This window comes from Panthera tigris, chromosome B1, assembly GCF_018350195.1.
Source record: "Panthera tigris isolate Pti1 chromosome B1, P.tigris_Pti1_mat1.1, whole genome shotgun sequence".
In the NCBI taxonomy this organism is placed as follows: Eukaryota; Metazoa; Chordata; class Mammalia; order Carnivora; family Felidae; genus Panthera; species Panthera tigris.
This window is the reverse complement of record NC_056663.1, coordinates 96,328,439-96,340,377: the sequence shown is the minus strand read 5'-3', so window position 1 is coordinate 96,340,377 and position 11,939 is coordinate 96,328,439.

Here is an 11,939-nt window from a genome sequence, read left to right as displayed (position 1 = left end):
CTTCAGTAAGCCCGGTGTAAAAAGATGACACCAGCCCTGGACACACTGGGACAGAGAAAAAGGAAAAAAAAACAAAACAAAACACAAACCCTTGTTGATAAGTACTGAGAAGTTGTAGGAACACTCTCTTCCCTTATACCTTAAAAGCCCAGACTAGAGCAGGGTCTGGCTTAGTAACTTTTGACCCCAGAAAGCCCATGGGCTCAGGGACCTAAGCCAACACCAGCCACCCTGAAATGTTGAGGCACAGAAAACAAGCTGCAGTTTTGTGATATTTTCTCTTTTAAATGTTTCTTTTACTTTTTAAAATTTGTGTTTATTATTTCCACTTCGGTTTTGTTTTCTTTTTTGTTCCTTTTTTTTTTTTTTTTACTGCTCTTTTTTCTTCCTTTGCTTTTTACTTTTTTTCATTCTGTTTTCTTCTTTTATTATTTTCTACCTGTTTTCTTTTATCATTCTTTTTATCTTTATTCTTTCTGTAAAAAGCCATAGTTTGAAAGAGTAGCATATACAGCCACAATTCCAGCCAGGCAGAAAAAGTCACCAAGCCCACACACTCTGCATAGGAACTCCATATTCCATACTCAAACAATATACTCATACTCCTTAAACATTAGGAGAAGTAGTTCTAATCCACAGAAACAAACATGGGAAGTCAAGCAAATGGGAAGATGGAGGAATATGCTCCAAAAGAAAGAACAAGAAAAAACTCAGAAAAAGACCTAAATAAAACAGAGATAAACAATATGCTTGATAAAGAATTTAAATTAACGATTGTAAGATACTCACTAAGCTAAAGAAAAGATTGGACAAACTCAATGAGACCTTCAAAATGAGACAGAAAAATATTTAAAAGAACCAGAGTTGAAGAATACAATAACAAAAAATAAACTAGAGTGAATCAATAGATTAGAGGATGTAGAAGAGCATAACAGTGGTCTGGAAAACAAGGTAATAGCACACAAGTTAAACAGCAAAAAGAGAAGAGAGCTGAAAAAAATGATAGATTAAGAGATCCCTTGGACAACATCAAGTGAAAGAACATTCGAATTTTAAAGGTCCCAGAAGAAGAGAGGGAAAGGTGTAGAAAATTTATTTAAGATATAATAACTGCAAACTTTCCTGAGGGAAGAAAATAGACATTTAAGTTCAAGAAGCCCAGAGAATTCCAGACAAGTGGAACCCAAGGAGATCCATACCACAACAGATAACAATTAAAAATGCCAAAGATTAAAGAGAGAATCTTAAAAGAAGCAAGAAAAAAAAAGTTACCTACAAAGGAAAACCTTTGTAAGGCTCTCAGGTGATTTCTAAGCAGAAACTTTGCAAGCCATAGTGAGTGCCATGATATAATCAAAGTACTGAAAGGAAAAAAACCTACAACGAGTAATACTCTACCTGGAAAGGTTATCATTCAGATTTGAAAGAGAGATAGAGTGTCTAGACAAACAAAAGATAAAGGAGTTTATCACTGCTACACCAGACTTCCAAGAAATGTTAAAAGAACTTTAAATGCAAAACAAATGACCATAATTAGACATCATAAATACATGAATAAAAAGTTGTAAAATATGACAACTTATACATAAAATGTGGAGAAGGGCACAAATAGAGAAGACAAGGGGTAAACTAAAAAAGAAAAAACATTTTTCTTTTCTGTTTTATTGTTATTGTTCTTGTTGTTACAGAATGTGTTTGAACTTAAATGCCCACCAAATTAATATGGACTGCTATGTACTTACAATATTATATATGAACCTCATGGTAACCACAAATCCAGTAACTGTGATAAGACCACAAAAAATAATGAAAAATAAAGTCAAACAAAATACTATAATCACTGATCACTAAAAAAGAGAGCAAGAGAAAAAGAAAGAACCATAAAAAAAATCAGATAATAGGTTTTTAAAGTTTTTATTTAAATTCCAGTTAATTAACATACAGTGTAGTATTAGTTTCAGGTGTGCAATATAGCAGTCCAACACTTCCATGCATCACCTGGTGTTCATCACAAATGCCCTCCTTAATCCCCATCAGCTATTTCACTCATCCCCGCCCCCCCCGCCATCTTCCTTTTTAACCATCAGTTTGTTCTCTATAGCTAAGATTCAATTTCTTGGTATGTCTCTCTTTTTTTCCTTTGATCATTTGTTTTGTTACTTAAATTCCACACTTGAGTGAAATTATATGGTATTTGTCTTTCTTTGACTTTTTTCACTTAGCATAATATTCCCTAGCTCTATCCATGTCATTGCAAATGGCAAGATTTCATTCTTTTTATGGCTGAATAATATTCCATTGTATGTATATGTGTATGTGTAAACATATATATGTATGGTTGATATGTATGTATATGTACCCATTTACATGTACCCATATTTACATATGTACATATATTTGCATGCATATATACATGTATATATGCATGTACATATATGTACATATGTATGTATATACATGTATGCGTATATGTACATATATGTATGTACATATGTACATACATATATATATTCTTTATCCATTCATCAATCAATGGACATGTGGGCTACTTCCATAATTTGGCTAACATAGATAATGCTACTATAGACATCAGGGTGTATGTATCCCTTTGGATTATTTCTGTATTTTTTGGCTAAAATACCCAGGAGTGTGATTGCTGAATCATAGGATAGCTCTATTTTTAAATTTTTGAGGAACCTCTATACTGTTTTCCAAAGTGGCTTCATCAGTTTACATTCCCACCAGCAGTGCTAGAGTGTTCCTTTTCCTCCACGTCTTCACCAACATATTGCTCCTTCTGTTGTTGATGTTAGCCATTGTGATAGGTAAGCAGTGATACTGTAGTTTTGATTTGTATTTCCCTGATGATAAGTGATGTTGAGAATCTTCATGTGTCTGTTGGCCATTTTTATGTCTTCTTTGGAAAAATGACTATGTCTTCCAACCATTTTTTAATTGGATTATTCATTTCTGGGTGTTGAGTTTTATCAGTTCTTTACATTTTTTGGATACTAACTCTTTATCAGCTGTGGCATTTACAAATATCTTCTCCCATTCCAAAGGGTTTCTTTCAGTTTTGTTGACTGTTTCCTTTACTGTGCAGAAGGTTTTTATTTTGATGTAATCCCTATAGTTTATTTTTGCTTTTGTTTCCTTCGCCTCAGGAGATATATCTAGAAAGAAGATGCTATGGCTGATGTCAAAGTAGTTACTGTCTGTGTTCTCTTCCAGGAATTTTATGGTTTCAAGCCTCATATTTAGTTATTTAATCCACTATGAATTTATTTTTGTGTATGGTGTAAGAAAGTGGCCCAGTTTCATTCTTTTGCAAGTTGCTGTCCAGTTTTCCCAACACCATTTGTTAAAGAGACTCATTTTTCCATTAGATATTCTTTCCTGCTTTGTCGATTAGTTGACCATATGGTTGTAGGTCCATTTTTGCATTCTCTATTCTGTTCTTTTGATCTTTGTGTCTATTTTTGTACCATTACCATACTGTTTTGATTACTACAGCTTTGTAATACATCTTGAATTCCGGAATTCTGATGCCTCCAGCTTTGCTTTTCTTTTTCAAGAGTCATTTGGCTATTTAGGGTGTACTGTGGTTCCATACAATTTTAGGACTGTTGTTCTAGCTCTGTGAAAAATGCTATTGGTATTTTCATGGGGACTGCATTAAATGTGTAGATTGTTTTGGGGTAGTATAGACATTTTAATAAGATTTGTTCTTTCAATTCATGAACATGGAATGTCTTTCCATTTCTTTGTATCATCTTCAATTTCTTTCATCAATATTTTATAATTTTCAGAGTGCAGGTTTTTCACCTCTTTGATTAGGTTCATTCCTAATTTTTTTTGGTGTGGTCATAAATGGAACTGCTTTCATAATTTCACTTTCTGCTATTTCACTATTAGTGTATAGAAACTCAACAGATTTATGTACATTGATTTTGTATCCTGAGACTTTATAGAATTCGTTTATCAGTACTAGCAGTTTTTTGGTGTCATGTTTTGGGTTTTCTACATGATATACAGTATCATGTCATCAGCAAATAGTGAAAGCTTTACTTCTTCCTTACCAATCTGGATGCCTTTTATTTCTTTTTGTTTTCTGATTGCTGTGGTCAGGACTTCCAGTACTCTTTTGAATAAAAGTGGTGAGAGTGAACATCCTTGTCTTGCTCCTGACCTTTGGGTACAGGTTCTCAGTTTTTCCCCCCAGGGGATTATGTTAGCTGTGGGTTTTTCAAATATAGCCTTTATGTTGAGGTATGGTCCCTCAAAATCTACTTTGTTGAGGGTTTTTATCATGAATGGCTGCTGTACTTTGTTACGTTGTTAAGGTGTTTTTCTGCATCTATCGGAATGATTATATGATTCTTCTCCTTTCTCTTATTGATGCACTGTATCACATTGATTGATTTGGAATACTGAACCACACTTACAACCCAGGAATAAATCCTACTCAATCGTGCTGAGTAATTTTTTAAATGCATTGTTGGATTTGGTTTGCTAATATTTTGTTGAGAATTTTGCATCTATGATAATCAGAGATATTGGCCTGCAGTTCTCTTTTTTTTGTAATGTCTTTATCTGGTTTTGGTATCAAAGTGATGCAAGCCTTATAGAATGAATTTTGAAGTTTTCCATACTTTTCTACTTTTTGCAGTAGTTTGAGAAGAGTAGGTATTAACTCTTCTTTAAATGCTTGGAAGAATTCGTCGGTGGTCCTAGACTTCCATTTGTTAGGAGTTTTTTGATTACTGATTCAAGTTCTTTGCTGATTACAAGTCTGTCCAAATTTTCTATTTCTTCTGGTTTCAGTTCTGGTAATTTACATTTTTAGGAATATATCCATTTCTTCTCAGCTGTCCAATTTGTTGGCATATAGTTTTTCATAATATTCTCTTATAATTGTATTTGTGTGCTGTTGGTTGTTATTTCTCTTTTCTCATTTGTGATTTATTTGGTCCTCTTTCCTGAAAATAAATTTTAAAAATAGTAATAAGTACATACCTATCAATAGTTACTGTATACAAATTTAAATTTTTTTTCAACATTTATTTATTTTTGAGAGGCAGAGAGAGACAGAGTGTGAGTAGGGGAGGGGCATAGAGAGAGGGAGACACAGAATCCAAAGCAGGCTCCAGGCTCTGAGCTGTCAGACCATGGGGCTGAAACTCACAAACCATAAGATCATGACCTGAGCTGAAGTTAGATGCTTAACCAACTGAGCACCTAGGTGCCCCAATAGTTACTTTAAATGTAAATGAACTTGGGGTGCCTGAGTGGCTCAGCCGGTTGAGCATCCAGCTTTGGCTTGGGTCATGATCTCACAGTTTATGGGTTTGAGCCCTATGTCAGGCTCTGTGCTGACAGCTCAGAGCCTGGAGCCTGCATTAGATTCTGTGTCTCCCTCTCTCTCTGCCCTTTCCCCACTTATGCTCTGTCTCTCCCTCTCTCAAAAATAAATATTGAAAAAAAATTTTAAATGTAAATGAACTAAGGGCTCCAATCAAAAGACAAAGAGGAGGGAGGAGCAAAGATGGCAGAACAGCATGGAAGCTTTTTGTGCATCTCGCATCCATGAAATACAGCCAGACCAACACTAAACAATCCTACACACCTAGAAAACTGATTGGAGGATTAACACAACAATCTGCATAACCTGAACCACAGAATTCAGCAGGTACATGGCACGGAGAGCTGAATTGGGGGAGCAAGAGGCCGCAGCGGGCAGGGAGGTGCTTTTGTGGGCGGAGAGAGGACAGAGACTGGGGTGGGGGGGAGCATATGGGAAAAGCACCACTCCCTGAAAGCAGCTGGAGAGAAAGTGGAAAATTGGAAACAGCCGCAGGGACTAAACTAAAAAAGGGAGAAAGGAGAAAGGAGAGGGTTTAAATTCTATTAAGACTGTAAACAAGGGGAGCACAAAGGCTGCAACTCCACAGCTCGATACCTGGCAGTGCTCTGGTGGAAGGGCAAATCCCCTGGAACTGAGTGGGGTCCGGGAGTTTCTCAGGCCACATGGGGAAAAGCTGTTCCACTGCTAGAAGGACATTTGGTAGAGACTGTTGAAGCCACCTGGTCCCACCAGACCCTGGAAGGCGGCCACATTCGCTGGTGCTGGGGCAACGTTGTTGAGGGTGAAGCCTGGTGCCAGATGTGTGTTGTGATTTTCCATAATCCCTGAAACGCTACTGCTACACTGTCTCATGAACTTTTTTGGGGGCGGGCTGGCACCTGGCCGCAGTCTCAGGGCAACGACAACAGCAGGGTCCAGAGGGCGTTCTTGGGTGCAGTTGACATTTGGCCATTGCTCATTCAGCCACTGCTTGGTGAGACCCTCCCGCAGAGGGGAAGAACAGGTCAAAGCCACAGTCCTTTGGAAGTAAGGGGCCAGGGAAAACAGCCTCATCTGAGACAAAACATGGGAGAGAGATACTGCCTGGGGCCTGGTCACGGAGAGTGAAAAAGCAGGGAGTGGATGAGAGCTGAAGACAGAGGACTGGTGCGTGATTGCTGATCCAGGAGAACAGACAGGGTAGCTAGGTGGTGCGATTTTCACCCCATGCATGCACATATGCACCTACGAGCACTGCAGCAATCCACCCCCGTAGGCTAGCAGTGCCATCTGGTGAAGATCAGAGCTGTTACACCAAGCCCCGCCCAACTTGGCCAACTTTGCTCTTCAAGAACACAAGCCTCACCGCCAGCTTAATTGATGGACTATAAAGAGCTACACAGACTGACCTCTAGGGGAAAAGGAGGCAATTTCAGCCCTACTTCAATCTGTTAGCAGGTTCATCTATTCAATTTTTTCTTTTTTTTTCTTTTTCCTTTTTCTCTTTTACAATTCTTTTCTTTTTCTTGAATACAGAAAAAGAAAAAATTCACTTTTATTTACAATTTTTATTAAAAATATCTGCCTTCAAATTTTATTACTATATTTTTTACTTTTGTGTAAATTTTTTCAAATTCTACTTTACTTCCATCATTTTATCTTAGCCTACTTCAGTGTACTCACCTTTTCAAATTTTCAAACAATTTCCTTTTTTTCCTTTTTCATTTCTTTTCTTCTTCTTGAATGCAGAAAGACAAAAACTTCATTTTTACTTCAATTTCTTTTAAAAATATTTTTATTTAATTTTTATTACTATATTTTTGCTTTTATGTAAATTTTTTCAAATTCTATCTTACTCCCATCATTTTATTTTAGTCCACTACAATGTATTCACTTTTTCAAATTTTCAAACGATTTCTTTTTTTTCTCTATTTTCTCATTTTTCTTTTTTTGTTTCATTTCTTTTTTCTTAAATACAGAAAACAAAAAAACTCATACTTATTTTTAATTTTTATTAAAAATATTTTTCTTTAATTTTTTTCTACTATATTCTTTCCTTTTGTGTATGTTTTTTCAAATTCTATTTTACTCCCATCATCTCATTTTAATCTACCTCAGTGTATGCATGCTTTCAAATTCTCAAATGATTTCCTTTTTTTTTCTACCCACCGCCTTTTGTTTTTTTCTCTAATCTGTCTAATCTAAACTTTCAACACCCAGACCAAAACACACCTAGGATCTAGCATCATCTATTCGATTTTTGTGTGTGTGTGATTTTAATTTTAATTTTAGTATTTTCTTAAATTAATTTTTTTAATTTCAATTTTTTTACCTCATTAATTCCTTTTCTCCCTTCAAAATGACAAAACAAAGGAATTCACCCCAAAAGAAAGAGCATGAAGAAACGACAGCCAGGGATTTAACCAACACAGATACAAGCAAGATGTCTGAACCAGAATTTAGAATCATGATAATAAGAATACTAGCTGCAGTCGAAAATAGATTAGAATCCCTTTCTAATAAGTAAAAGATAAAAGAAAACAAAAATCGCTTTCTAATAATAAATAATAATAATTAACAATAATAATCAATTATTTACTTAAATTAATAATTAAATAATGACTAATTATTAATTATATAATAAATTATATATAAATTATATATAAAAAATAAGGGGGTGGAGAACCATCTATCATGCTAATGGTCAACAAAAGAAAGCTGGAGTAGCCATACTTATATCAGATAATTTAGACTTTAAAATAAAGACTGTATCAAGAGATGCAGAAGGGCATTATATCATAATCAAGGGGTCTATAGACCAAGAAGACCTAACAATTGTAAACATTTATGCACCAAAGTGAGAGCACCACAAATATATCAATCAATTAATCACAAACATAAAGAAACTCATCGATAGTACTACCAGAATAATAGGAGACTTCAACACCCCACACCCAGCAATGGACAGATCATCTAATCAAAATATCAACAAGGAAACAATGGCTTTGAATGACACACTGGACCAGATGGACTTAACAGATATATTCAGAACATTTCATCCTATAGCAGCAGCATATACATTCTTCTCCTGTGCACATGGAACGTTCTCCAGAATAGACCATATACTGGGACACAAATCAGCCCTAAGTAAGTACAAAAAGATTGAGATCATACCGTGCATATTTTCAGACACAACGCTCAAAATCAACCACAAGAAAAAATTTGGAAAGGTAACAAATACTTGGAGACTAAAGAACATCCTACTAAAAAATGAATGGTCTAACCAAGCAGTTAAAGAGGAAATTAAAAAGTATATGGAAGTCAATGAAAATGATAACACCACAACCCAAAACCTCTGGGATGCAGCAAAGGTGGTCATAAGAGGAAAGTATATAGCAATCCAGGCCTTCCTAAAGAAGGAAGAAAGATCTCAGATACACAACCTAACCTTATGCCTTAAGGAGCTGGAAAAAGAACAGCAAATAAAACCCAACACCAGCAGAAGACAGGAATTAATAAAGATTAGAGCAGAAATTAATGCTATTGAAACCAAAAAAACAGTGGAACAGATCAATGAACCAGAAACTGGTTCTTTGAAAGAATTAACAAAATTGATAAACCACTAGCCAGTTTGATCAAGAAGAAAAAGGAAAGGACCCAAATGAATAAAATCAAGAAGAAAGAGGAGAGATCATAACTAACACAACAGAAATAAAAACAATAATAAGAAAATATTATGATTAATTATATGCCAATAAAAAGGGCAATCTGGAGGAAATGGACAAATTCCTAGAAACATATACACTACCAAAACTGAAACAGGAAGAAATAGAAAATTTGAACAGACCCATAACCAGGAAGGAAATGAAATTAGTAATAAAAAATCTTCCAAAAAACAAGAGTCCAGGGCCAGATGGCTTTCCAGGGGAATTCTACCAAACATTTAAGGAAGAGTTAACATCTATTCTCTTGAAAGTGTTCCAAAAAATAGAAATGGAAGGAAAACTTCCAAACTCTTTCTCTGAAGCCAGCATTACCTTGATTCCTAAACCAGAGACCCCACTAAAAAGGAGAACTATAGACCAATTTCCCTGATGAACATGGAGGCAAAAAGCCTCAACAAGATATTAGCCAACCAGATCCAACTATACATTAAAAAAATTATTCACCACGACCAAGTGGGATTTATACCTGGGATGCAGGGCTGGTTCAATATCCACAAAACAATTAACATGATTCATCACATCAATAAAAGAAAGGACAAGAACCATATGATCCTCTCAATAGATGCAGAGAAAGCATTTGACAAAATACGGCATCCTTTCTTGATAAAAACCCTCAAGAAAGTAGGGATAGAAGGATCGTACCTTGAGATCATAAAAGCCATATATGAATGACACACCACTAATATCATCCTCAATGGGGAAAAACTGAGAGCTTTCCCCTAAGGTCAGGAACAAGACAGGGAGGTCCACTGTCGCCACTGTTATTCAACATAGTATTGGAAGTCTTAGCCTCTGCAATCAGACAACAAAAAGAAATAAAAGGCATCCAAATCAGCCAGGAGGAGGTCAAACTTTCACTCTTTGCAGATGACATGATACTCTATATGGAAAACCCAAAAGGTTCCACCAAAAAACTGCTAGAACTGATTCATGAATTCAGCAAAGTTTCAGGATATAAAATCAATGCACAGAAATCGGTTGCATTCCTATACACCAACAATGAAGCAATAGAAAAAGAAATCAAGGAATTGATCCCATTTACAGTTGCACAATAAACCATAAAATACCTAGGAATAAATCTAACCAAAGAGGTGAAAAATTATACACTGAAAACTATAGAAAGTTTATGAAAGAAATTGAAGAAGACATGAAAAAATGGAAGAAGATTCCATGCTCCTGGATAGGAAGAACAAATATTGTTAAAATGTTGATACTACCCAAAGCAATCTACATATTCAATGCAATCCCTATCAAAGTAACACCAGCTAGAACAAACAATCCTAAAATTTGTATGGAACTGGAAAAGACCCCGATTAACCAAAGCAATCTTGAAGAAGAAAACCAAAGCAGAAGACATCACAATCCCAGACTTTAAGGTATATTACAAAGCTGTAATCAAGACAGTATGGTACTAGCACAAGAAGAGACACTCAGATCAATGGAATAGAATAGAGAACCCAGAAATGGACCCACAAACGTATGGCCAACTAATCTTTGACAAAGCAGGAAAGAATATTCAATGGAATGAAGACAGTCTCTCCAGCAAATGGTGCTGGGAAAACTGGACAGCGACATGCAGAAGAATGAACCTGGACCACTTTTTTACACCATACACAAAAATAAAACGGATGAAAGCCCTCAATGTAAGACAGGAAGCCATCAAAATCCTCGAGGAGAAAGCAGGGAAAAACCTCTTTCATCTTGCCCGCAACAACTTCTTACTCAACACAACACGTCTCCACAAGCAAGGGAAACAAAAGCAAAAATGAACTATTGGGACCTCATCAAGATAAAAAGCTTCTGCACAGCAAAGGAAACAATCAGCAAAACTAAAAGGCAACCGATGGAATGGGAGAAGATATTTGCAAATGACTTATCCGATAAAGGGTTAGTATCCAAAATCTATAAAGAACTTCTCAAACTCAACATCCAAAAAACAAATAATCCAGGGAAGAAATGGGCAAAAGACATGAATAGAACTTCTCCAAAGAAGACATCCAGATGGCCAACCGACACATGAAAAAATGCTCCATCACTCATCATCAGGGAAATACAAATCAAAACTACCATGAGATACCACCTTACACCTGTCAGAATAGCTAACATTAACAACTCAGGCAACAACAGATGTTGGAGAGGATGTAAAGAAAGAGGTTCTCTTTTGCACTGAAGATGAGAATGCAAACTGGTGCAGCCACTCTGGAAAACAGTATGGAGGTTTCTCACAAATTTAAAAATAGAAGTACCCTATGACCCAGCAATTGCACTACTAGGTATCTATCCAAGGGTCACAGATATGCTGTTTGGAAGGGGCACATGCACCCCAATGTTTATAGCAGCACTACCAACAATGGCCGAAGTATGGAAAGCGCCCAAATGTCCATCAATGGATGAATGGATAAAGAAGATGTATACATATACAATGGAGTATACTTGGCAATCAAAAAGAATGAAATCTTGCCATTTGCAACTACGTGGATGGAACTAGAGGGTATTATGCTACGTGAAATTAGTCAGAGAAAGACAAGAATCATATGATTTTACTCATATGAGGACTTTAAGAGACAAAACAGATGAACATAAGGGAAGGAAAATAAAAATAATATAAAAACAGGGAGTGGGGCAAAACAGAAGAGACTCATAAATATGGAGAACAAACAGGGTGGCTGGAGGGGTTGTGGGAGGGGGGACAGGCTAAATGGGTAAGGGGCATTAAGGAATCCACTTCTGAAATCATTGTTTCACTATATGCTAATTTGAATGTAAATTTTAAAAAATAAAAAATAAAAAAATAAAATAAAATTTTAAAAAATGAAAAAGAAAAAAAAGGACAAAGAAAAGTAGAACGGACAAAAAAGGAAGACCAATCT